Below are 26,619 nucleotides of genomic sequence, written 5' to 3'. Positions count from 1 at the left end.
CTCCGCAATTAGGGTCCCTAAAGCTTAAGCTTCCTTAGTTTTATAGTATATCGGCCCCTGCCTGTATTGGAGGATGAGAGAGAATGTTTTACCCTCACAATAACCATGTTCCCAAACATTTTCCTTTTCACCACAGAAGTGGATGGCAATGATTCTGGTACAGGGAAGAAAGAGAAGTGCTTGGAGACTCTATTGGAGTGGGAGCTAAACCTTCTCCCTCACCCTGGTAACCCCACCTATGTAGAATCATAATTTCATAATTTCATCTGACCGGTGACTGGGAGCAGCCGCCAGGACCATATAACACCAGTTCTGAAAGACCTACACTGGCTCCTAGTATGTTTCTGAGTACAATTCAAAGTGCTGGTGCTGACTTTTAAAGCCCTAAACAGCCTCTGCCCCGTATTCCTGACAGAGCGTCTCCACCCCCATCATCAAACCCGGACACTGAGGTCCACCTCCAAGGTTCTTCTACTGGTTCCCTCACTACGAGAAGTGAAGTTGCAAGGAACCAGGCAGAGGGCCTTCTTGGTAGTGGCACCCTCCCAGTGAGATGCCCTTCCATGAGATGTCAAGGAGATAAGTAGCTATACAACCTTTAGTAGACATCTGAAGGCAGCCCTGTATTGGGAAGTTTTTAATGTTTTATTATGTTTTTGTATATGCTGGAAGCTGCCCAGAGTGGCTGGGCCAACCCAGTCAGATGGGTGGGTTACAAATGTCATCATCTCAAGGCCACTTTCTTTGTGATCTAGCATCTGATGGAACATTGAGAGTGACAAAATGCTGAGAACTGGCTTTGACTAATTGATTTAATTCTGTGGTGTTGTGAAACCGGCACCTACGCCATTTTTACTTCTGTGGGCTGAACTTTTTGGCCAAATATTGGCTGGTGATTAGCCTAGAACAGGGGGAAGTTAGGGGAATATCCTTCCCTGTGTCCAAGACACCCCTTTCAGTAATGTTTGCCCCACAAAAAGTTGCAAATCTATATGCAAGGATATAGCTGATGTGAGGGAAGGCAGGATATAAGCTGGTGCACATCTCCAGCTTGTCATAGTAACTCCAAGGAAGTAAACGTGAAGCAGGGTGAAAAGCACTGCTGGAAGACACAAGTGGGCCATGAAGCTACCAGAAGAGCAGGGAAAGACAGGGGAGTTGACCTGGTTGCCTGGGCAATGGGGCTATGTCTCCCCCTCCCCCATTCAGAGTGAAGACAATAGGATGGCTTTGTATGTCTTCAATGACTTCATCCTATGTGGCGCTGTGACATCAGCCAACCAGGGACCATGTAATGAACAAGATGAAGGAGCCCTTTTAGTTAAAAAAGGAAGAGTTCAAGGAGCAGCAGATGGAGAACGATGGCTGCAAAAAGGTGATTTAGTTTTTTAAATAAATGTGTGTTTTGAAATGGCAGCCAATGCAACTTGAAGCCATGCAAAAAAGCACTAGTAGTGTAGAATTCCTAGATCTCCTGAGATCTGGGTTTCAATGTCATTCTGTGGCTTGCAGATGTCTGTGGTGGAAAGATCTGGTAAAAGGTGAACTCTCTCTTGTTCCCACTTACCGCTGGTCTCCAGCGAGGAGTCTTGGAGCCTCCTCCCCGATTCCCCCATCTGCCCCCCTTCTCCACTGGTGTTACGCTGATTTCCTTCCCCAGCAGACGGGCTGCCTCTCTCCCTACTGGGACCCTCTCCGCCATTCCTCTGGAGCCTTCCCTCCGCCTCTAGCTCCGATGGCAGTTCCCTGACAGGTATATAGCCAGACCAGCTTGTGAAGATCACAGGAGTGCCAGCTTGGTCTTGCAACTGTGGGGGCCCAAGGCTGTGGGTGCCATGCAGCATGCATGGCCCTGGTGCTGAAAGTTGTGGGTGCCCAGGCCCTTCATGGAGAATTTTGTGGGTGCTCGGGCCCCAGGGAGTCGGCACCTATGCCAGATCACATGCTAGCACCTCAATTAGTGCCAATAGTACTAAGAGAGCTGAATTGTATGTTGCTGTTGTTAATTTTGCTGCCTGGTCTTTGACCGCAATAAAGATTGATTGATTGATTGATTGATATGAAGAGAGCCATCTCTCGCAATAGAAATGAAAGGTGCTTCCTGTTTGTTCTGGGAACTGCTGCTTTCTTCAAACTTCTTTTGGGGTTTTTATTACAGTATAAGTGTAATCACCCTGTAAGGGAAGGTGATATTGTTAGCCTGGGGTGATATTGTTAGCCAGATTTAATTGCAGACCTGAGGTTTCCTAGTGCAACTACAGAATGTGCAAGAGTTCCTAGGACATGTAACGGAGATTCAGATTATTTATTATTATCCTGAATACACACATTAGGAAGTGAAATATCTCCACCAAATAGTCATCTGTGTTGTCATGGATTGTTGTTGTTGTTGTTGTTGCTGTTTAGTCATTTAGTCGTGTCCGACTCTTCGTGGCCCCATGGACCAGAACACACCAGGCGCTCCTGTCTTCCACTGCCTCCTGCAGTTTGGTCAAACTCATGCTGGTAGCTTCGAGAACACTGTCCAACCATCTCATCCTCTGCCGTCCCCTTCTCCTTGATCTTTCCCAACATCAAGGTCTTTTCCAGGGAGTCTTCTCTTCTCATGAGGTGGCCAAAGTATTGAAGTCTCAGCTTCAGGACCTGTCCTTCCAGTGAGCACTCAGGTCTGATTTCCTTCAGAATGGATATGTTTGATCTTCTTGCAGTCCATGGGACTCTCAAGAGTCTCCTCCAGCATCATAATTCAAAAGCATCAATTCTTCGGCGATCAGCCTTCTTAATGGTCCAGCTCTCACTTCCATACATCACTACTGGGAAAACCATAGCTTTAACTATACGGACCTTTGTTGGCAAGGTGATGTCTCTGCTTTTTAAGATGTCATGGATTAAGAGACCCTTTTTGGATTAAAAATCTCTGCTCAGCCATAAAGTTCACTGGATAACCTTTGACAATCTCTCTCCATATCATGGAGCTGTAAAGAAGTACATTTATGCAATAGACATTACTGATAATAACCAAAAGAGGAGTTTGGGAACATCAAGTATATACTCATATAGTACTGGAGATTGTAAGATTCAGTGAAATAGACATAACCAAGATTTTAAGATATTTATGTATTGGAGCGTAATACAGAATGATGACTAGTTTTTGCCTTAAATCCTCTCTTTACTTTCTGTGAGGCAATTCCACCCTAAATGTTGCACAGATTGTCTGCAATTAAGTCCTGAGATTTCAGGAGGATATACTTTTGAGCAATGAGTTTCATATCCGAGTGTATGTCCGAGTCTGTAACTGAAAAGTTGCGTGAAGAATAGATTAGGTTAATTGCACTGCATCCAAGGTTCCTTTCTGAAGGCGTTTGAGACGTGTCACTTGTGAGTCACACTCGGAGCTGGATGTTGGCCCATTATCACAGAGACTCGGCTGAGCAGTTGTTGGAGTCAGCAGAAATGAGAGGGAGCTCTGGGGCTGATTGATGGGAGCTCTCCTGTATGTGAGAGAAATAAGCTGCCTGCGGAGAGTCTCTCAGGCAACCTCAGGTTTTTTTGTGTTTTAATTGGAAGAGGCCTAGTTGACAAAAGTCAAAACCGGAGAAGGATTATTTGGCTAACCTTAGAGCCCAGCACGAAGCAGAACGAGGAGAAATTGTCTCTCTTTTCCCAGCTTTACCGCTGCATCTGGGTGCTTCTGGTTTTAGCCATGGCTCAATTCAAACACTTTGCTTTTCAATTCTAGGAATAGCAGTTGGGCTTTCTTGCTTGCTTTGCAGGATACTTCTGCTATGCTTTTATTGTCTCCCCAAAGAGAATGCTGTGCTTGGGGTTCATCTGCAGGGGCTGTTTCACCCAAGGTGCGTCTAAGGGGCAACTTACACAGCCTCCCACACACATCCCCAGATTGTCCCCCATTAGTCCTCCATTTCCAGGACTTGTTTAAACCCAAATAAATGAGCAGTTAATTAAAAGAGCAGTAATTTCCTTCACAATATTCCTTGAGCTGTCATTTCCAATATCTCAGGATGTATTGCCACTGAAGCAGTGAGGTGAAGCTGTCTTCCAGCTTTGATAAAGGTAAAGGTAAAGGGACCCCTGACCATTAGGTCCAGTCATGGCCGACTCTGGGGTTGCGGCGCTCATCTCGCTTTATTGGCCAAGGGAGCCAGCCTACAGCTTCTGGGTCATGTGGCCAGCATGACTAAGCTGCTTCTGGGGAAACCAGAGCAGTGCATGGAAACGCTGTTTACCTTCCCGCTGGAGCAGTACCTATTTATCTACTTGCTCTTTGACGTGCTTTCCAACTGCTAGGTTGGCAGGAGCAGGGACAGAGCAACGGGAGCTCACCCCATCGCGGGGATTCGAACCACCAACCTTCTGATCGACAAGTCCTAGGCTCTGTGGTTTAACCCACAGGGCCACATCTCAGGATGTATTGCCACTGAAGCAGTGAGGTGAATCTGTCTCCCAGCTTTGATGGAGTTTAATTCTGAGTAAATAGTAGAGAAGGATCTTGGCCATGAGAAAAAGCATTGCTGGTCAGGCTAAGGACTGGAAATGGAGCTTAGTATTGGTCACCCTAAAGCAGGGGTAGGCAACCTAAGGTTCATGGGCCGGATGTGGCCCAATCGCCTTCTCAATCCGGCCCATGGAAGGTCTGGGAATCAGCATGTTTTTACATAAGTTGAATGTGTCCTTTTATTTAAAATGCAGCTCTGGGTTATTTGTGGGGCATAGGAATTTGTTCATTATTTTCCCCCCCCAATATAATCTGGCCCACTACATGGTCTGAGGGACGGTGGACCGGCCCATAGCTGAAAAACGTTGCTGACCCCTGCCCTAAAGCAGTGTTTCCCAAACTTGGGCCTCCAGCAGTTTTGGACTACAACTCCCATCATCCCTTGCTAGCAAGTCCAGTGGTCAGGGATGGTGGGAATTGTAGTCCAAAAGCAGCTAGAGACCCATGTTTGAGGAGCACCACCCTAAAGGATGGGTGAGCACTAGAAGCCCTTTGGATCTCAGCTGAAGAAGACTTCCCAGCTAAAGAGCTGCTCTCGGGGAAATTGGAACTTGAGGCAAAAGCCTACCTACCAGATATCCCCCAGTGTATGTTGCTGCCCCTTCTCTGCTGGCCTCTCCTGGAGAAATATCTGTTGCTTTGCTAGGTGGCTGTATGAATCAAAGGTGCTAGGTGATGCGTGGAACGAAAGAACTGATTCCAGGAAATCTGAGAGTGAGGGGTCAAAGACCTCCTTTGCAGGGAACCCTCATAGTCCAAGGTCTTCATACTCCATTTTCTCCAGGGCCAACTCTCGAGTTCAGCTCCCTATGAAAGCAATGCAGATATTATCTGTTGCTTTGCAAAGCCAGACCTTTTGGCCAAGAGGATCCCCCACAAGAGTTGGGCTGATGGCTCTGACTCCAAATTTTCTTGGGCCTACTCTTCAAAGCTGAATCCTTTCCTTGCTGAGGTCTGCCTTGAACAGCTGCCCAGACTGGTTCAGCAATGAACTGAGCTATGTAACCATTTGGAAATAAATAGCTCAATTGCTTTCTTTGCCAATCTGATGTGAGCCGAGGGGAGCTTGTCCATCACTAATTTCTGGGCAACATTGCCAGGGCTTTTTTTCAGCCGGAACTCGCTGGAACTCAGTTCTGGCACCTCTCAGGTGGACACCATTGCCATTATAAGAGAACAATGGAGGCGTTCACGGAGAGTTCCAGAACCTCTTTTTCTAGAAAAAATAGCACTGAACATTGCACTATATTAAGTCCCAGTTCTGCTTCCAGACAACTGCAGAAAAGCAATGCCTCAGTAGTGCCAAAAAGCACCAAACAAACCAAATATGCACTTTACATTTAGTAAAGTACTTTTAATTGTACATTCAGTTGCTGTTTAGTTTAGTTTGTTTTATGACAGAGCTGTTTGTTTGTTTGCTATTTATGGGATTTGTTGGTATGCATTCTGTAATTTTTGCATTTATTTTTAAAGTATTTTTTCCCCTGTATATATATATATATTAATTGTTTCCCCACTATGGGATTGAACTATTTAATGACGAGCAGGTTATAAATCGTCATTAAAAAATAAATACATGTCCAGTACACAGAAGCAAATGAGTGAAATGACCTTCACATTTTCTGAACTCTCTAGGTTGTGCATGCTCATGGCAAGAAACAGGAAATGACAAAACGAAGATCACCAGAGGGAAGGTGAGGGAACTTTTAGTCACTCCTAATGCATGCCAAGGGATGCAGGTGGTGCTGTGGTCTAAACCACTGAGCCTCTTGGGCTTGCCGATCAGAAGGTCAGTGGTTTGGAATGAAGTGATATGGCTTTAGTAGAAAGGTTATAAGGAATTAAGTACAAATAGATTAATAGAGTATTAAAAGAAAAATAAGGTTGAAATGTGTTAAAATAATTATAGGACAGGAAACAGGGGAAGATGGAAAGGAATTGCTGAAATAATTAATAGAAGTGGAATACAAAAAGGGAGGTGTGAGGAGGTCGTGGAAATATGTGAAAGAAAGATAAGACATTGAAATTTATTTATTTATTTCTTTTCTTTTCTTTGTTGATGTGTTTTTAAATTGTTTTTGTTTTGTCTTGTTAGTTTAATGTTTTAGTGTAAGGTAGTGTCTTTGTATTGTAATGTATTGCTTTTTCTTTGTTTTTTTGTAGTGTTTAAATTGTTGTAAAAGCAAGAAATATTATTTTATTAAAAACAAAAACAAAAGGTCAGTGGTTTGAATCCCCACGACGGAGTGAGCTCCCATTGCTTGGTCCCAGCTCCTGCCAACCTAGCAGTTCGAAAGCATGTTGAAAATGCAAGTAGATAAATAGGTACCACTCCGGCGGGAAGGTAAACAACGTTTCCGTGCACTGCTCTTGTTTCACCTGAAGTGGCTTAGTCATGCTGGCCACATGACCCAGAAAAACTGTGGAAGCGGACAAACATCAGCTCCCTCGGCCTGTAAAGCGAGATGAGCACCACAATCCCAGAGTGGTCTGCGAATGGACTTAACTGTCAGGGGTCCTTTACCTTTTTTTAAATGCATGCCAAGCATGCAGCGTGGGATGGAGAATTAACTTCTAGAGAAAATGACAGAGGAAGTCCTTTGCACACAGAAACTCTCAGTTTCAACCCTCAGCATTTTCAGGTAAAGCTTGGAAATACTCCTATCTGACATCCTGGAAAGGCCTCATCCAGTCCATGTAAGCAATTCTGAACTAGATGGGTCAACCATACAAGGCAATTTTGTATGTTTCTGTAGCTGTCATTCTGCTTAAGTAAGTTATCAGCATGGCACAAATCTCTTATTAAAAATATGAGGGGAAACTCAGAAGCAGGAACGTCCCAGCTTTCAAAGCCCACTTATTACGAGTCACGAGTCACAACCGACTGCTGGTAGTGCAATATTCCTCCCTCCCCACATATGATTAGGAAGAAATAAGTCAGGCAGAAGCAAATACTCAGCAACCAAGGGGGACGATGAACTTAGTTTACTCCCCAGCCTCCCTCTCCATTGCTGGACCACACCTGAAGGAAAGGTACTTTCAGCATGTAACCGCACCTTGAAGAAAGGTGTCTGGACTTCATTTAAAAAAGGGAATAACAAACATTTATGCCAAATAAAGGCCCTCAGCCAATAGGCTACTTTGGAAGGAAGGGAAGGTATAATAATAATAATAATAATAATAATAATAATAATAATAATAATAATAGGCTTTATAATGAAATCATAGACTGGAAATGTAAATAAGCCTGTAAGAAATATACCTATGTTAAAATAAATTAGGGACTTCAGAGAAAATATGTTTCGGATGGGAGCATTGATTTGACTGATAACTGCTGTTTTCTTTCAGAAACCTGATATATTGGACAAAGCAGGCTTCTCCAGAAATGCCTTTTGCTCTTTCTGTGTCACATGCCGATATTTTATTCTGGAGCCGCCACTGCAACAATTACAATACAAATGGATAGTAGCTGTAGAATGAACAGCGACACAAGATTGCAATCCAAAGACTAAGGGAGAGTAACATGCTAACTACACAAAGCACTGCTTTGAAGAATGGTGTATGGACTTCATGAAACAAATGAAGAACAAATGTATATTTATTGCCTAAATAAAGGCCCTCAAGCTGGTGGTCTTCTTAAATCAACTCAGGCCATAGAGAATATAAAAGGAACTATGTACTTTATGAAGAAACATACTTTCAGTTTAATGATTACAGTGACACCTACTGTTCCCAAATAATCAAAATTATGTACATTTCATTCCGCAATATGTTAGGAAATTATTGTTCTGTAATTCCCATCTACAAATTTATTGCATGGATTTCAAATGGATTTCCATTCCCTCTCAAACAGATTGCATTTTATTACTTCAGAAAAGCTTTACAGCACCGTGAAAAAGCACAACTTTTTATGAGTCAGTGTATTTATATTCGTGGTCCCACTCAAAGAAGGAAGGATTTTATGTAGCTCAAGACATCTATAAATAGTAAAATAATATCTCATTATTTGCAGTTTATGGCTGCAGCACACGTCTGAATATTTTTAGTATTTACTGCCACCAGGCACAATCTGACCAACCTTACGCACATCCGTCACATTTATCTCAATGGGAGAGAATTAAACACTTGAATATTTGAGGATATTTGCAACATTCACTAAACAGACCTTTTTGAGGAGGCACTTAGAAGGCTGCGACGTTTTGTTTTTCCAGTGGTTATTTTAACTTGTTTTGCCCCTTAAAGGAGAGATTATGTTCAGAACTTGGGAATGTATTTTGTTAAAGAAAACTTTGCACATGCTCTGTGCACATCTTGTTGGCTTTGGTGCATTGTCTTCATGCTGCAGACATAGAGGAGGGGTGGACCAATAAGCAGGGAATCTTCAAAGGTTTGCTAACTTATTTAACATCTGCATTCAGTGTTATTAACAAATCTTGTTCTAAGTTCCAAAAGAACAAGTTTGGTGATAGCAATCGGAGGAGCTCAGTAACCTATTTTTATTTTGTTGTGATTCCCTAGTGATAACTGTGTAGTAACAGATTGCTTTGGTTAAAGGTGTATTTGAAAATAATCAGGGATTGTTATGTGTAAGGATGGGCAATGTTTTATTAATTTTGGCTATGCTGTGTATCACATTTGTGGGAAGAAACCCAGTGGGCGAGCTCACTTTTTCTGCTTTTATTGGTCTACGGTTGGTTAGCTAACTGTAGAACTGGTCTGCTTTCATCAGTTGACGCTGGTAAATATAACACTTAAAACACTTTATTTGCTGTTGGGGTTGTGCTACAGTTATCTGAATTAACCAAGTCCGTTTCAGGAATTGTCCCAATTCTAGATAATTAATTGTACCATCTGCCAAATTAATGTGACTTATCAGTCTCTTTTGTTTATTCCCTGAGCTTTCCCCTTAAAAGTCTACCAGATTCATTAGTTTTTCTATTTGGAGATACACTCATTGAGCGTAAACAGCTGTTTGATTTTTTTTTTTAAAAAAATAATAATTAGGGTTTGCAATCTCCCCTAGTCTTATTTAGTACCTCTGGGTTCCTTGAAATTTTAACGTACAAACAGAAATTTGATTTCTTCCATCTCCCATCAAGAGTGAAAAACAACTTCCCATTATGATGAATACGGAATTTTAACGGAGAAAACCATTGTGAGGAATAGGAGTTTTATTATTGTGTTTTGACATATCCCAGTGAAGGCAAAAGACACTGAAGTACGTAAGTAAGGTAAACAGACATTTAATACCATTTTGAGAGATTATTTGTCAAAGATGTGAAGGTCCTATCTTGGATAACATGGTGTGTTAAGTACCTGCACCTGTTGTGTTCCCTCAAAGGTGCCTCTACCACAAACATTTGCCAGTTTCAAATGTTATTTGACTGATTGCATTGAATTCTTGCAAGCTGTAAGAATTCTGTAAGGAGAGGAGAGGGACTGTTGTGGTTAACAGTTGTCCTCCTGGCAACCTTGTCTTCCTTAACATAGTCCTTAAGATACATCAAGGCATATTTTCTGGCACTTTATTTCATGCACTCCTTTTTTGGGAGAAGAGAGACCTTCTTTGAGGAATTGCACCAGGGCCCCCAACCGCCTTAATCCATATTTGGATCTGGGAGAGCTGTTAGTGAACACCAAGTCAGTCCAGAGTAAAGCATATACAATGGTACCTCGGGTTACAGACACTTTAGGTTACAGATGCTTCAGGTTACAGACACCCAGAAATAGTACCACAGGTTAAGAACTTTGCTTCAGGATGGGAACAGAAATCGTGCTCTGGTGGCGCAGCAGCAGCGGGAGGCCCCATTAGCTAAAGTGGTGCTTCAGGTTAAGAACAGTTTCGGGTTAAGAACGGACCTCCGGAACGAATTAAGTTCTTAACCCGAGGTAACACTGTATCATTCATTAGTTAAATGAGGATGAGCAGGGCCAGATTTAGGTTTCATGAGGCCCTAAGGTAATGGGGCCCTTTCAATGTCTAGCTGTCCTTTGTTAACAACAAATTGTTGCTTCTTTCTTTGTGTTGAATATATGCTGTATGGTAATTTATTGACCTAATAGGTATCTAAATCCATTAGCATATGTTGCCGTGCAACCAGTCCATGCAGACTGTAGGCACCCTATATATATAGAAATGAGCAAACCAGTGATATTTTAGGGAGCAGGCTAGCAAGCTCCCTATTTACATCATAGGAGCCTACACAACACAAAACACTGTTGCTGTATGTAGGTTTTATTTTATGTGTTTTTTATCTTATATTTTGGGAATGTACATCCAGGTTTTTTCCCTTTAATTTTTTTGGGAGACCCCAAGAGAGTGGGCCTCTAAGCTATAGCTTGTTTAGCTTATATGTAAATCCGGCACTCAGGATGGGGGCGGCTGTGGTCTGTGAGGATTCCATCACCCAATGTGGGATTTGATGCTGGCACCTGGTGTTGGGCACTAATAATTTTTTTTCCTTTTCATTTGCACAACTTTTCATTTGTCAAGTGACTTCATGAGTCAGCAGTGCTTAACATGAGTTAACAGTGTGATGCAGCAGCAAAAAAAACCCCTAATGCTTCATCAACAGAAATCTAGTGTCCAGGTCAAGGGAAGCAATAGCACCACTCCATTTTGCCTTGATCAGACCACACCTGGAATACTGTGTCCAATTCTGGGTACCACAAATTAAGAAGGATGCTCATAAGCTGGAACATGTGCAGAGGACGGCAACCAAGATGGCCAAGTGTCTGGAAACCAAGCCTTACAAGGTGTGCTTGAAGGAGCTCAGTAGGTTTAGCCTAGAAAAGAGGAGGCTGGGGGGAGATATGAAAACCACCTTCAGATATCTCAAGGGCTGTCACATGGAAGATGGAGCAAGCTTGTTTTCTCCTTCTGGAAGGTCTGACTTTAACCAATGGCTTCAAGTTACAAGAAAGGAGATTCTGCCTAAACATCAGGAAGTACTTTCTGACAGTAAGAGCTGCTTGACAGTGGAACGGTCTCCCTTGGGAGCTTGTGGACTCTTCTTACTTGGAGGTTTTTAAGCAGAGATTGGATGGCCATCTGTCATGGATGAGATTCCTGTATTGCAAGTGGTTGAACTAAATGACCGTTGGGGTCCCTTCCAGCTCTATGATTCTTTGAATCACCTTCAAGGTAAAGGTAAAGGGACCCCTGACCATTAGGTCCAGTCGTGGCCGACTCTGGGATTGTGGCGCTCATCTCGCTTTTATTGGCCGAGGGAGCCAGCGTACAGCTTCCGGGTCATGTGGCCAGCATGATTAAGCCGCTTCAGGCAAACCAGAGCAGCGCACGGAAACACTGTTTACCTTCCCGCCAGAGCGGTACCTATTTATCTACTTGCACTTTGATGTGCTTTCGAACTGCTAGGTTGACAGGAGCAGGGACCGAGCAGCGGGAGCTCACCCTGTCGCGGGGATTTGAACCACCGACCTTCTGATCGGCAAGTCCTAGGCTCTGTGGTTTAACCCACAGCGCTACCCGCGTCCCTTTTGAATCACCTTAGGCTATACCAAATGTGATCCTATCTGTGCAGGACTAGCTGTGCTACTACAGTTGTCCATGCACTAGTAACTACTGCAATGAGCTACATGTGGGTTGCCTTTGAAAACATTAGCTCTTCTGTAATAATAACAATAATTTTTTATTTATACCCCGCCCTCCTTGGCCAGAGCCAAGCTCAGGATGGCTATCACCAGTAAAATTACAATAAAAACATAATGGGGGGGGGGAACAATTTAAAATATGGGTTAAAATACAATTTAAAATGCAGCCTCATTTTAATAGTAGCCCATAGATCAAAACCATAAGGGGAGGGAAACATAAGGGTCAGACTGAGTCCAAACCAAAGGCCAGGTGGAACAGCTCTGTCTTGCAGGCCCTGCGGAAAGATGTCAAGTCCCGCAGGGCCCTAGTCTCTTGTGACCGAGCATTCCACCAAATCGGGGCCAGTACTGAAAAGGCCCTGGCCCTAGCTGAGACCAATCTAACCACCTTGTGACCTGGACAGCAAAAAAATTCTTCTCCTTCTCCATATTATAGTTTTATATGCTGCTTTTTATTTACAAAAGAGAAAGAGGTATAAATACAATATAATATAAACATAATAAAAAACAACAATATCCAATAACCGTCAGTAAAGTATTATTGCAGGAATCAAGTACATCAAGGATCTGGTACTGGTGATAATGGAAAGCATGGGTGAATAACCCACAGTGGATGCCCGCCTCATCTCAATAGGGAGAGTATTCCACAAGACACTGGGCACAACAGAGAAAGCTAAGACTGCCAATACAACATGAAGATACTGCTTTGCCACCTGCTCTGTCAAATTCAAAGTTCTGATGTGTTTGCCTTTAAAACCCTAAATGGCTTGATACCAGGTTTCCTGAAGGACCACCCCCTCCCATATAGATATACAGTATCTGGACCCTAAGCCCATATTCTGAGGCCCTTCTGTGCATTCCCCACAGTTGTCTGCTAGAGAAAGTCTTTTCAGTGGCGGCACATCATCTGTAGAATGTCCTATCCAGAAATAGCATCTTTTTGTCATCAGGCAAAGACCTTTCTATTTTCCCATGCATTTCAATTTGCAAACCATTTGGTGATTTTTCAGGTCTTTGTACTGATCTTACTCTTTGTTGTTGGTGTTCTACTCTGCAGTTGGTATTATCCTGCTTTGGATTTCATATTATGTCTTATTTCTACAATTTATGGTTGTAAACAGACCAGAGAATTGCAGTCACTGCTCTGCAAACAAGCAGCCATACCCCTAAAATTCAGGCCACTGTGAATTTGCTTCACCGTGTTATGTCATTGATTTAATCAGTTTTTTTCATCTAAGCACCATCTGCCTCACAGTCCAAATGTTAAAGCGGTGTTGGGGCAGAGTGCATCTCTGAATGCAGAAACAACTTTTGCACTGCTAAGCTTCACAGAGTCACATGTTCCACGTGGACTGTGACCCCTGAGTTCTTTCAGCAGAAACATCTTTGGATCCAGAAGTCTGCAACTGGAGCATGACAAATCTGTGGTCACCTTGGGAAAGCAGAACTGTTTTTAAAGTAGCCTTAATCTGGCCAAACCAGACATTCCTTTTAGGTATTTTGTGTCTGAATGATCTATGATAATGTTAATGGGCTTTGTCATTTATTTGGATTCACCACTCTGCCAAGGGCAAGGCCTGTGGTATGAAACAATCATGTTTGCATATACAGAATTTATCCTTTATATTCCTGCACTTTCTACTTATTTTGTTTTGCAATTATAAATAATTAACATCCCTTTAATGATTTTTTTTTTCAAATTGCTCTACCTTAAGGGCTGTATTTTTTATTTTTATTTTTTTACCCCAGGCACACATGTAACCTCCAGTAGAAAATTAAGAGTTATGGAGTTATGTACCAGAGGAAGCTGTATTCTTTTTTAAAAAGGGGGGGGGCGCCTCTTAAAAATGCAAATCTATGCAACACCGATGCCAAAATAGCTGCTCCAGTAAGTGAAACTAATGTGCTGAACTTGCCAGTACAATAATCCAAAATATGGAATGGATCCCAAACAACAAAGTTCTGAATTCTAACTTTTCTCAGTAGTAAACAGCGTGTTACCAAAACAGCTAACTTTCATTCCTTGAAGATGCTTTATGCAGGAGTTGAAAGGAACTGCCCTTAAATGCAAATTTCTAATTTTGTAATGAAAGTTATTTATTGACCGGACAAATTTAAGTAGACTTTCCCACAGCACTTTGACTACTCAAGTGTGGTTGCTTCTTCTGCTGACTGCACTGGGGGCGTTTGGCATGACTGGCTTAAATGCCCCCCTGGCCAGCCAGGCATGAAAGCAGACAATACTGTATCTAGCCAACCAGCAAGGTACTGACCAGCGATAAGGGCCTCTGATTGGCCCGTTTGAACTTAAGGGAATTTAGGCTTCCAGAAGCTTTCCTCTGGCTCCATTCCAATATATAATATAGGGTTTATTCAGTCAACAAGCTTTTGTTGAACATCACCTTGATTTCAGAGCAGTATGAGATCCAGGCACTTACCCAGGGTCTGTGTTTCCTTTGGAAATGAGGCACAGATGAGACTGTGGTGTCTTTATGTGATATGGATTATTATTTACACATATATACAACCTGAGCCTTTGATGGAGGGGTTCACAACATTAGTATTAACCCCAAGAGGTTCATCATATATATATACACACACACACACACACACACACACACACACACACACACACACACACTTAAAAGGCTGTAGCATGTTAATCAGTCAAAGGCTTGGTAGAAGAGGAATGTTTCTGCCTGGCACCTAAAGATGTATAATGAAGGCACCAAATGAACCTCCTTGGGGTTTCTACCACAGCTGCATCCTTGGGTTCAAGAAGAAATCACCCATGGCTCTCCCTCTGCTTTTCCACCCTTCAAGCTTTCTCCCTCTAGGTCACATCACAGCAAACTCTGCTCAAAACTCTGTCCTCCTGATTATCTAAGAGCTGGAGGAGGTGCCCCACCCATTTGCCCTCTAGCACAGAGTCCCCTCTCTTCTGCTTTCTTAATAGCCCATCATCTTTTCCTTTGTTCTCTCTTAATGGCTCATCTCCCAGGCGATTACCTCATAAGGCCTTGTCTTTTAACCCTTGCTGGATCCAGGGGATCTGGAGGCTTAATTAAATTCTAACACTGACTGGGTCCAGGGATTTAGGGGAATCTGACACCCCCCAAACTCGTAACAATATATATTATATTACGAGGTTGGAAGGGGGTAGGCTGTGTGCCAGACCCTTCTAATGCCTTCATGGGATAGTCTTCCTGGTGAGGTAATGGCCTAGGAAATGGCCATGAAGGGAACAAAGGAAATGGCTTAATACAACCCGCTGCTCAACTTCCTGCTAGTTAGAAAGACGAATGCCAGAGTTGAGAATATAGCTTCTGGCAGCTCAGCATCTAGTGAGAACAAACCAGTTCCTGTGCCTCTATGGTAGGGTCAGATTGTATTCATGTGTAAACAAAACCATATATCCTAAAGACCCCATGGTTTCTGTCTCACTCTGAAGGAAACTCAAACCCTGGGTGATTGCCCAGAACCTCCAGAATCTCACACCACTCAGAGATTGCGGTGGCCTGCTCCAATGAGTTAAAGAAATGTTTAAAAATACTTTTATTAAAAAACCAGAAGCCTTTTTATTGGGTATAGTGGGTGAAGAGATACCAAGGGAAGATAAAAGACTGTTTATATATGCAACAACTGTGGCAAGAATTCTCTCAGCCCCAAAATGGAGACAACAAGAAGTACCAATGACAGAAGAGCGGTAGATGAAGATGATGGGCTTTGGAGAACTGGCGAAGCTGACAAGAAAAATCCGAAACCAGCATGATCAAGTATTCCAAAACAGTAAATATATACAATATCTGAAAGATTATTGTAAGGAATTAACATCACTAGCAGGGTTGTCTGAAGACTTGTAATGAGAAATTTTCTACCTTTCTATATTTAATTTTGATCTATTTTGTAATGAGTGTAATTAGAAAAGGAAAACATATAAAATGCAATGATATATAAAGGTTAATTTTGAGAGCCATGAGGTGGGCAGAAAGGAAGACGATAAGCTCTAAATACCCAGGGAGGTGAAGTGGATAATGATGATGTGAATATATATTATTAAATGGAAAATAAATAAAAATTGTATACAAAACAAAACAGAGATTGGGGTGGCCTGCAACAAGTTGGTTGCACCTCAACTCAAAATATGGCAGGCATCATGTCCTGTATTTCCCTCTTTCCCCAGGCCTTTTTTTTTCCAGAGCAGTGGCGAAGAAAGTAGGGCATCTGCTGGTGATGGCAACATAAATAAAATATCGATGGGGGGTATCAGGTAATCAGCCCCCCTGCATAATCAATCATATGACAGGGCACACACACCATTTCAATTACCGTGCCCATCAATTGGGGGGGGGGGTGCAGTCGCATCAAATATTTTTTTTGGGGGGGCGAAGACCCCTCACCCCTTAGGAGTCGCCTCCTGCGCCACCAGCAGCAGGACCATCTGGCCTCCCGCCGGCTTCGCGGGACACCTGGCGGCCCCTCCTGTTGCTGCTGCTGTTGTCATGGCTCCTTCCCAGCAAGCAGCGCCCGCTCCGGCGGCGCCGAGATAGTTGCCTGGCCGGGAGCGGCTAGGAGAGCCGGGGCCGGAGGAGGAGAGCCGCGCCGGATTCACGGGCCGGGCGCGCGTTTCTCCGAGGGCGCAAAAGGAGCCGCCGAGGGGCCTCGCCCGGCTGAGAGACAGCGGGTCCCTCTTGACACCAGCCCCTCCCCGGAGACGGACAAAAGACGCCCCCCCCCCCGCGACGCCCTCGGCTGAACTTCGGGAGGGCGAGGGTGACCCTCGGCCCAACCGGGCTCGGGGCGAGGCGGAGGGGCAGCTCATCAGGCCGGAGCGGCAGCGCAAGCTCCTCGCGGGCGGGACCCGCACTGCTGCTGTTGCAACAACTGTAAGGCGCTGCGCAAACTCCTCCTTGGATCTCGCTCTTTCCTGTCTTTTGGGAACCTCCCCCGCTCCCCGGGAGCATCCCGGTTCGATCGGCGGCGTTGAGCGGGGGGGGGGGGGCGCCAGCCTCTCTCGGTCAGCCTCGTTTTTCCAGGGGGTGGAGAGAAGGGGGACGCGCGCGCCGCTGCGCCCGCGGAGGGCTCGGCCAGGCCTGGCCTGCGTGGGGCGGTGGGAGACCGGCTGGCGGAGCGAAGGCCGCCTGTTGCTTCTTGGAGCTGCTCGGGCTGGCCCAGGTCCAGCAGCGGGACCGGGGGGAGGGGGAGGGACGGGTCTCGGTCCGGGTTTCCACTCGGCGGCTGGACGAGCAGGAGGGATGCGGTGGGCCGGTTCTGCTTCAGCGTCTGCCGCGGGTAGGAGGAGGAGGAGGGATGGGGAGGCCCACCAAAGCGCGCCTTCCCCGGCCTGGCCTGCTGGGCTCCGTCTCCCCCCTCCCTTTCCTCTGGCGAGGAGTTTCCTGCGGTCACGCTCCCTGCTCGCCTTCCCAGGCAGCTCTGGTTCCTACTCTCTGGTCTCTCTCTCCGCCCCCCCCCCAGCTGCTCTGAAACACTCGGGGTTGGTCGTGCTGCGCAGTTAGATACAACATCTTTGCTTTTTTGGAGGGGGGCGGACCGGGGAGCAAGCATCCTCTCCCCTCCCGTTAGGCGAACCGAGGAGCTGCGAATGAAAAAGAACTTGCATTGTTGAGAAGGGTTTTTTTTGTGGGGGGGGGAGATGTGCTCCGTTTGCATGCGCGGTGGAGCGGGCTGGGGGGCGAAGGATGCCATCATCATCCCCAGTTGAAGGAGGTCTGGCTCGCTTCGCTTTTTCGCCCTCCTCCGTGGAAACAGCTGAAGAGGACGAAAGGGAGGCGAGAACTCCGCCTTCACCTGGGCTGGGCGTTGTTTAACAAGGCTGATGTTGTGTTGGAAGTACGGCGGAAAGATGAATATCGCACGCTCTTTCGGGGCACGTTAATAGGTAGAGCTAGGTTTCTAACCTGTTGTAATAGCTGGGAGCACAGAGATAAGGAGTTGATAATTGCTTCAGATACAATTAGCGTGCAATAGAAGTTTATTGGTGTGTAGGCAGGAATAAAGTGAGCAAAACCGTACAGACATCCTGCACGTGCTAATAAATCCACTCCTTTTAATTCGCAGTGAAAATGCCCGATAATCAGCTGATGATCAATGAGGGGGAATTAATAGCAACCCCTCTGTATTAAGGAATAACTGATGTGTCAAATGGTCCTGATCAAAACCAGTGTATGAGCATAGTCCTCACTGCTTATAATATTTGTATCATGATGTGCCCATTCTGCTGGAAATATGATTCAGCAACGCTTTCCGAAAGCAAGAAGAGCCCAGTCTATGCAAAACACTATTTCTGTGTTTTCAAAATAAATGCATGTCTGTAGTAAGCCCCAAAGCTCCAGTTCAGAGTTTAAGTGCACTTCAGTCCACTTAGCTCTCCCTTGCATTGCAACTATTGAGTTTTAGTGGTGCACTATCTATTTTAAATCATTAGCTTTCCTGAAAATCCCAACCACTGTAATCTCTGTGGTATTGTGTGGAGATTACCAGACTGCAGTGTCAGACACTTCGTAGGCTTACTTATATAAATTGACGTATTTGGCTATCTCTACCAGTGTCAATTCAGAATGATTTACAGTATTGCATACAATGGGTGAATTCTGTCCTCAACTAATTGTGCAGATATGTATGTGTTTTTCTGTAATACAATTAGAATGAAGCTTCAAATGGTATGTGCTTTTTGTTTCTGATTGTGGCGGTTCTTAATTTAGTTTTTCTAAAGGCTGTTATGGACTAGTGAATAACTATAGTACAGTATGGCAGTACAGAGACTTTCTCTCTAGTGTTTTTACATATAGGAGGACAAGTGTCTTGGGTTCTGTGTATCATGACCCTGTCTGCAAAGATATCTTGAATTTACTTGATAATATAGCACCCATTTTAAAGAAAGGCCCACATGACATTTTGGAGAACCGTGCTTGATTATTTATGGCAGTCTCCTCTCCAGTAAGCAGTTCAGTCCACTCCCTGAAATGAATGCCAGCATATTAATGGATCATAGTGTGGTCTAGTAAGTTTTCTTTGCTTTGCCAATGACAAAACTACACTCTAAACCTAAGGAGGAATGGTGGTAGGCAGCCTTTTCAATAAGCAAGTTAGGCTGTTGTAGTTGACTTGAAGTTATTTTGTATCTGGCTGTTTATCCTGCTTTGCTACAGTGACATGTTTTGTTACATTGCACAGATGGGGGGCATTGCAACCCATTGCAATTGACTTGTTGGGCCAGCAAACAGGTCTGAGAACTGAGCTGTAAGAAGCCCAGATTAAGGACAGATAATGGGTGTGTTCACATATTACACTCAACACATTTACAATCTCTGTACCTGGATACACAAGCAGTTTAGGGGGTACATTTGTACAGTATTCACATGCAGAGTTCAGTGACTGTACAGTATATGTACTCTGGTGCAGAATTGTTGTACTCTTGTAGTTATTTACATATCATACCCAATGGACGTAGTCTCCAGTTTATACTGCCAAGAAAAGAAAATTGCTTCAGTGACATGATTTAAATACATTAAGTGAAACCATTCCCTTTTATTGGCAACAAGGCATGCGGAGACTGTTATACCTCCCAAAGCTGTTTCCTACGAATATTTATTAATTAATTTTTATTTAATTACATTTATATCCCACTTTTCTGCCAAGGACCACAAGGTGGGGCATACAATTTTCGCCCTCCTCATTTTATTTTCACAACAACCCTGTGAAGGAGAAATGGCTGAAAGACTGTAAGTGACCCAAGGTAACCCTTTGGGATTCAAACTGGTCTCCCAGATCCTAGTCCAACACTCTTTTAAGTATTAGACCACACTGACTGCCTTTACATTAAGTAGAAAAAGTTGTGGCAGAAAGTTTTATTATTTCCAGTTTTTTTCTCTGCAGTATCTTCTTTTATAACTAAAACACAAGCTTTTGAAATGAAAACACCAACTCCTGTAAGGACCATAATTATAGATATTAAAATATTGCAGATAAAAAGTTATATATGTTATTCCCAAGAATATTCATGGTTTTCTTTGATGTAGGCCTTTTACAGCAAAATCCTATACATGTTTACATTCCTTACAGTTCAATGGGGTGTACAGTAAGCCCACAACTTATACACATTCACTTTGTGCGTATTCAGGTTTAAGCGCTTGTCAATTAATAATAAAAATAACAACAACAATAATAATAATAATAATAAGAAGATGGAAAGTGGGAGAGCATCCAGGGAGAGGAAAAAAAAGACTTTGGCAATCCCAACCAGCATTGACCTCATTGTGTTTTGATTGAACAGGATTTTGGCTTTGGGCGCAATCCCCAGAACGTAACCCCTATGTTGTGTAATGGTTAGTGTGTTGGACTAGGACCTGGGAGACCAGGGTTTGAATCCCCACTCAGCCATGAAACTCACCAGGTGACCTTGGGGCAGTCACCATCTCTTAGTCTATCCTACCTCAAAGGGTTGTTTTGAGTGGGACTGTGAGATATATTGTCCAAAACCAGTTTGAAATCCATGTCGTGACATCAGTTTCACAATTTTAGACCTGGCAATGGATCACAAATCATATGCTTTTGTGTGTGCGCGTGCTATGCAAAAAATCACAACGTGGGGAAAACTGTGAAGCCAGCCCATGCTTCTACATAGTTCCATCCTTATTTCAGACATTGTGATATATCACTATATCACGCTGCTATATCACGATGCTTAGCTGGTAATATATTGTGATGCTGAAAACCAGGTATCGCCCAGCTGTAGCTGTGAGGAAGAAATGCGGAGGGGGAGAACCACTGCACTGCCTTGAGATCCTTCTAAGATAAAGGTGCTCTATAAATGCAATAAATAAAATAAATTGTGGGGTTACAGTAAAGGTAAAGGTACCCCTGCCCATACGGGCCAGTCTTGACAGACTCTAGGGTTGTGCGCTCATCTCACTCTATAGGCCGGGAGCCAGCGCTGTCCGCAGACACTTCCGGGCGAGCCAGAGCAGCACACAGAAACGGCGTTTACCTTCCCGCTAGTAAGCGGTCCCTATTTATCTACTTGCACCCGGGGGTGCTTTTGAACTGCTAGTTTGGCAGGCGCTGGGACCGAGCAATGGGAGCGCACCCCGCCGCAGGGATTCGAACCGCCGACCATGCGATCGGCAAGTCCTAGGCGCTGAGGTTTTACCCACAGCGCCACCCGCGTCCCAGGGTTTACAGTACCCCTACACAGTACCCCTACACAAATATGCATAACGTCAGCCCTAAATGTACCGAATGAAAATATTTTGAGGAAGAGGCAGCATCATGGTGGCCTAACATCCTAAAAATACTGGAAGCAGCATTTTGACCTACATAGAGCCTTTTGACCTATATAGAGCCAGTATGCTGTAGTGGTTAAGAACGGTGGACTCGTAATCTGGCTTCCCCGCCCCTCCACATGCAGCTGCTGGGTGACCTTGGGCTAGTCACACTTCTCTGAAGTCTCTCAGCCCCACTCACCTCACAGAGTGTTAGTTGTGGGGGAGGAAGGGAAAGGAGATTGTGAGCTGCTTTGAGACTCCTTAGGGTAGTGATAAAGTAGGATATCAAATCCAAACTCCTCCTCCTCCTCCTCCTCTTCTTTTTCAGACATAGTTAATGCTATGCATGCATTCATCCACTAGAACAGATTTTTATCACTGCCTGTGGATCAAATCTTGCCCTGAGGCTCTCATAAGAACAAAACGTGAAAGATTCCTGGAAGTTGAAAGCAGCAGCAGAGCAAGCGGCCAGCTGCATAATTAGCAGGACAATTAATATCCCGTTAAAAAAATACCTGGTGCTTCAAAGAAAACACTCTGGTCAGCCAGGCAAACTGTTTTGGGGGCAGGGGTGCCAACTTGAATAAAATATTATTTTGGGGGGAGGGGGCGCAGGTAAGCCCCAGCTCGCATAACCAATCCCAGGACAGGGCGCGCACACACAGCATCTGAATGGTTTTGCCTATTAACTTTTTTGGGGGAATGGGTCTGTCCTCCTCAAATATTTTATTGGGGGAGGAGAAGGTAACCTGGCCCCTAGAAGATTGGGGGGGGGGTATTCCATAGTTGAGGCTACCCACCTAATAGTGAAATGGGGTGCGCGGGGGGGGGGAGCCAATGAAGAAACTTCTTAACACGTGTTGGAGAGGAGAGCCGAGCCGAATCCGACCCTCGCTTTCTCCCTCCCTCCCGCCGCCTGCTCGCTTCGTTCCTCCCAGAGCAGCCGCGGGGAAAATAGGGCAACTGCCGCCGCAGGATTCAGGGTCCGGGGAGCCGGCGCGCGTTTCTCCGAGGGCGGAAAAGGAGCCGCCGAGGGGCCTCGCCCGGCAGAGAGAAAGCGGGTCCCTCTTGGCACCAGCCCCTCCCCGGAGACGGACAAAAGACGCCCCCTCCCCGCGACGCCCTCGGCTGAACTTTGGGAGGGCGAGGGTCACCCTCGGCCCAGCCGGGCTCGGGGCCAGGCGGAGGGGCAGATCGTCAGGCCGGAGCGGCGGCGCAAGCTCCTCGCGGGACCCGCACTCGACCACCGGCGCTGCAACAACTGTGAGGCGCTGCGCAAACCCCTCCTTGGATCTCGCTCTTTCCTGTCTTCTTGGGAAGCTCCCCTCCCCTCCTCCCCAACGGAGCATCCCGGTTCGGTCGGCGGCGTTGGGGGGCGCCAGCCTCTCTTGGTCAGCCTCGTTTTTCCAGGGGGGTGGAGAGAAGGGGGACGCGCGTGCCGCTGCGCCCGCGGAGGGCTCGGCCAGGCCTGGCCTGCGTGGGGCGGGGGGAGACCGGCTGGCGGAGCGAAGGCCGCCTGTTGCTTCTTGGAGCTGCTCGGGCTGGCCCAGGTCCAGCAGCGGGACCTGCCGGAGGGGGGAGGGGGCGGGTCCGGGTCTTCACTCGGCGGCTGGACGAGCAGGAGGGATGCGGCGGGCCGGTTCTGCTTCAGCGTCTGCCGCGGGTAGGAGGAGGAGGAGGGATGGGGAGGCCCACCAAAGCGCGCCTTCCCCGGCCTGGTCTGCTGGGCTCCGTCTCCCCCTCCCTTTCCTCTGGCGAGGAGTTTCCTGCCGTCACGCTCCCTGCTCGCCTTCCCTTCCTTCCCGTCGCTCTCCCAGCTTCCTTTACCGTCCAGAAACACTCGGGATCAATGCGACGCCTTTGCTTTTTTGGGGGGGGGGAGTGGGGGGGCACCGGGAGCAGCGAGCATCCTCTCTTCTCCCCTTAGGCGAACCCAGGGAGTTCAAATGGAAAGGAACTTGCTCTGCTAAGAGGAGAAGATGCGGGGAGGGGGGGGGAAGAGATGCGCTCCGTTTGCATGCGCAGTGGAGCGGGCAGGGAGCGAGGATGCCAAGGAGCCTCATCCTGAGCCGGAAAGAGCCAGACGTGTCGCTTTCACATTTTTGCCCTTCTCTGTGAAAGCAGCCGGAGAGAACTAAAGTAAGGTTACCAGACGTCCCCGTTTCCCGGGGACAGTCCCCGGATTTACAAATCAGTCGCCATACAGCATCCATTGAAGTTGAAAAGTGTCCCCGGATTCATTGAAAAAAAAATCTGGTAACCTTAAACTAAAGCGAGCCGAGAACTCCGCCTTTGCTCTTGTTGGGAGCGGAACAATGAGGGTTAGTTGTGGTCGCGGCTACACACTCAGGATCATTACCCTTGGCTAGGCGTTGCTTAACAAGGCTTATTCCCACCCCCCTTGTGTTTAAAATGACTGGTTTTTTTAAAAAAGTAGAGAAATGCACAATCCTCACACTTTTGGTGTGCTTGAATTGGTAGGGTTTTAGTCTGCTGGGAGCACACAGTTAAGGACTAGATCATTACTCCACATTGGATTAGCCTGGATCAGAAGAGTATTAGCTTTGGGCATATGCAGGAGCGAAGTAAGCAACTGGGTATAGGTGTTATCCTGCACACCCAGCCGCTTTTACATCTCATGCTGAAAAGGCCCAAACGTCAGTCGCTTCTCAACATATTAATTGCACGGGATTTGATATAATCCCCTGTGTTAAAGTATAACTAATGTGTAAAATGGTCCCGATCAAAGTCGGTGTGTGAACTTAGTCCCCACTGCCCTTAATATTTGTGTGGCATGTGCCCTTTCTGCTGGACACATGATGCAGCAATGCTTGCCCAAAGCAAGAGGGGGTCAGTAGAAGTAGTGTATGGAAAACACAATTTCAGTGTTTTTGAAATTAATGCAGTAAGCACCAAAGCCCCAGTGCAGAGCTGAAGTACACTTCAGTTCACTTAACTCTCTTTCACATTGTGACTGTTAAGTTAAAGTGATGCACTATCTATCTGAATCATTAGCTCTTTCTTTCTTTCTTTCTTTCTTTCTTTCTTTCTTTCTTTCATGCCAACTATCTCTGTGCTACTCTCTGGAGATCATGCGGCTATCTTTAAAGTGTGGATCTAGAATAATTCACAAGAGTGCAAATAAGGAGTGAATTCTTTCTTCAAGTAATCATGCAGATCTGTAGGTGTTTTGTGCAATACAATTAGAATCAAACTTCAAATGGTCGATGCTTCTTCTTTTTGTTTGTGGCGGTTCTTAATTTAGTTTTTCCAAAGGCCTTTATGGACTAGTGAATAACTATAGTACAGTATAAACACTGCATGGCGGTACCGAGACTTTCTCGGCAGCGTTTTTACAGATAGGAGGACAAGAGGCTTGAGTTCTGTATAGCATGACCCTGTCTGCAAAGATGTCTTGTATTTACTTGATAATATAGCACCTATTTTAAAGAAAGGCCCACATGACATTTTGGAGAACCGTGCTTGATTATTTATGGCAGTCTCCTCTCCATTAAGCAGTTCAGTGCACTCACTGAAATGAATGTCAGCATATTAATGGATCTTAGTGTGGTCTAGTAAGCTTTCTTTTCTTTGCCGATGGCAAAACTGCACTCTAAACCCAAGGAGGAAAGGTGGTAGGCAGCCTTTTTGATAAACAAGTTAGGCTGTTGTAGTTGACTTGTACTCATTTTGTATCTGGCTGTTTATTTTGCTTTGCTACAGTGACATGTTTTGTCACATTGCACAGATGGTGGGCGTTGCAACCTATTTGCAATGACTTGTTGGGCCAGCAAACAGGTCTGAGAACTGAGTTGTAAGAAGTCCAGGTTAAGGACAAATAGTGGCATGTCCTGTACAGGGACAAGCTCCATGCCCTTGGAAGTTAAACAGGCACATGCGTGCAGATGGACCTGCCTTCAGTATTGTATTGAACAAAAATTCATAGTAGCATGTTAGCTTTCTGCATGAGCAAAGATCAGAATGATGTTATTTGTCTATAATACCAAACCCCAGTCCTAAACAGAATTAGGCATGGTTAACGCTTGAGCTCTACAGTGTCTTTGCAAGCCAAAGGGGCGGTTTCGTGTGGCAAAATGAGTGCGTGAATTGGCTCCCCTTCTAAGTCAGGTGCTTTTTACCAGGGTAGTAAATGGTGAGGGAAAGTTCTGGGTTTTAGCATAATTGGCATGCAAACTGCTTTGAAAGCCACTTTATGAAAATGGTTTGCTATAAAATTCCAGCAAACTTAGAATATGGCTGTGCTTTCATTTTAGCTATGATGCTGGAAAGTGTGGGTTTGAGTTGGGTTTTGTTGGGAAGAAAGGAAGGCTGAAATTAAGGAGGCCTAGTTTTAGTGAAATGTTTAGTACTTTTCCCTTGGTGTGTTTGATGAAATCATGAACTGAAGAAACCATTCTGTGTCAAAACAGAAACTTATGTTTTGTTAGATCGCTGTTGTTACCTGCGCTCTTCATAATTAACAGAGAAATAGACATTTACATTTATCTTTGAATGCCACTGAATTTGATGAATGCGTGCCCTGAACCTTCTGTTGACATGCTTTCCCATAAAGAATTGAAATACATTCTTCTTGTCTTGGGTTAAAATAGAAATCTGCATTAGGACAGCCAAGGTCAATATCAGCTTTAGGAAAGTAGAAAATCGCTGTTCTGAATGCTGGTATAGATAGCTTTTATCTCTTGTCTCCTCCCTATGTTTGGTTTGTTGTTTTTTTTGACATCCATTGGCATGAGAGCACTGAACCTTTTCTATGACAATTTAGTCTGAATGTTTAGTAGGTTAGTATCTTCTAATGCCCAGATTATACTTTAATCTTTAGATTTAGGTTTGACCAGGCCCAGCTTGCAGGAATAAAATTCAAATTCAAACACTTATGGGTTTCTAACAAGAGTATTCATGAGAATTCTAACATGGTATTCATGAAATCAATTGGATTATGTAAATCAGCTGCTTAAATATTTTTAATGTGAATTCTTTTGATGTTTCATTATTGCTTTCTGATCCTAGAGCTTCTAGCAACAGTGCGCTGTGTGGTTATTAGTTTGTATAAGAAAAATAACTTCACTTATTTTGAATTTATTTATTTATCTGAAATTTGTATATGCAGCTTTCTTTTCTACCGTCAGAGGTGAATGGAGATGTTGACTGGTTAAATCATGATCAATATTTAAAGATATGGTTTCT

General features: G+C 44.8%; 1 protein-coding gene and 2 long non-coding RNA genes across 16 annotated transcripts in view; 2 read left to right on the top strand and 1 right to left on the bottom strand.

Annotated features, from left to right (window-relative positions):
• Positions 1 to 1,270: 1,270 nt before the first annotated feature.
• On the top strand, positions 1,271 to 8,143 carry LOC308577000. The gene is made up of 3 exons (XR_014003310.1): positions 1,271 to 1,375; positions 6,152 to 6,210; positions 7,865 to 8,143. It is a non-coding gene; the product is annotated as an uncharacterized lncRNA (long non-coding RNA).
• Positions 8,144 to 12,642: 4,499 nt separating this feature from the next.
• Positions 12,643 to 16,965, bottom strand: LOC308577087. The gene is made up of 3 exons (XR_014003425.1): positions 14,830 to 16,965; positions 14,375 to 14,658; positions 12,643 to 14,289 (listed from the first exon to the last, which is right to left on the bottom strand). It is a non-coding gene; the product is annotated as an uncharacterized lncRNA (long non-coding RNA).
• Positions 16,966 to 16,989: 24 nt separating this feature from the next.
• The window catches only part of MPDZ (multiple PDZ domain crumbs cell polarity complex component), a 112,565-nt gene continuing 102,935 nt past the window's right edge, over positions 16,990 to 26,619 (top strand). For 10 of the 14 annotated variants that reach the window (XM_081176003.1, XM_081176012.1, XM_081176007.1 and 7 more), the window contains exon 1: positions 22,993 to 23,077. The gene's annotated coding sequence lies outside the window, so the exon portion shown is untranslated. Of the gene's footprint in view, positions 17,017 to 22,991; positions 23,078 to 26,619 lie in introns of those variants that run through there. The other 4 variants (XM_081176014.1, XM_081176017.1, XM_081176011.1 and 1 more) reach the window with 2 other exon arrangements.

The sequence above is a fragment of the Podarcis bocagei genome (genome assembly GCF_964188305.1).
Source record: "Podarcis bocagei genome assembly, chromosome: 17".
Classification (NCBI taxonomy): domain Eukaryota; kingdom Metazoa; phylum Chordata; class Lepidosauria; order Squamata; family Lacertidae; genus Podarcis; species Podarcis bocagei.
This window is presented reverse-complemented; position numbering and strand designations above follow the sequence as displayed.